The sequence below is a fragment of the Cucurbita moschata genome, unplaced genomic scaffold (genome assembly GCF_002738365.1).
Source record: "Cucurbita moschata cultivar Rifu unplaced genomic scaffold, Cmos_1.0 Cmo_Scf03341, whole genome shotgun sequence".
Taxonomy (NCBI): Eukaryota; Viridiplantae; Streptophyta; class Magnoliopsida; order Cucurbitales; family Cucurbitaceae; genus Cucurbita; species Cucurbita moschata.
In genome coordinates, this window is record NW_019271839.1 from 63 (window position 1) to 557 (window position 495).

Below are 495 nucleotides of genomic sequence, written 5' to 3' on the forward strand. Positions count from 1 at the left end.
TAACAATCACTGGGATGTAGCCTAGATGGCAGGGTGCTCGCTTTGCATGCGAAAGCTACAAGGATTGATACCTTGCATCTCCAAAAATAAGACTATCTAATATATTATTTCTTTTCAATTTTTCCCTATTCATGACATGTTGGGTAGCAATACTTCTTCATTTTCACTATTATTGATGACGGAAAATTTATGATTTTGTGATACAAAAATTGTGGGGATGTAGCTCAGATGGTAGAGCGCTCGCTTAGCATGCGAGAGGTACGGGGATCAATACCCCGCATCTCCAAAAGGGAGAAATTATTTTTTTAAGTATGAATTAATTTAACGTGTTGTTATGTATAAGGTGGGTACGAGAGAAAAAGAAAAGAATATAGAGAGAGGACTAAAGGGAATTTGATGAATTCCTTAAAAGAGATAATACTACAAGAGCTTATTGGATGGCGGTAGCGTCCCATGCATATGACGGAACTTCTTCACAATTGCAAACCTCTCTTC

The 495-nt window shown here is 37.6% G+C and overlaps 1 non-coding gene across 1 annotated transcript; it reads left to right on the forward strand.

The window, feature by feature from the left end:
* The first annotated feature begins 213 nt into the window (after positions 1-213).
* Positions 214-286, forward strand: TRNAA-AGC. Its single transcript has one exon. It is a non-coding gene; the product is annotated as a tRNA-Ala (tRNA).
* The last annotated feature ends 209 nt before the right edge of the window (positions 287-495 follow it).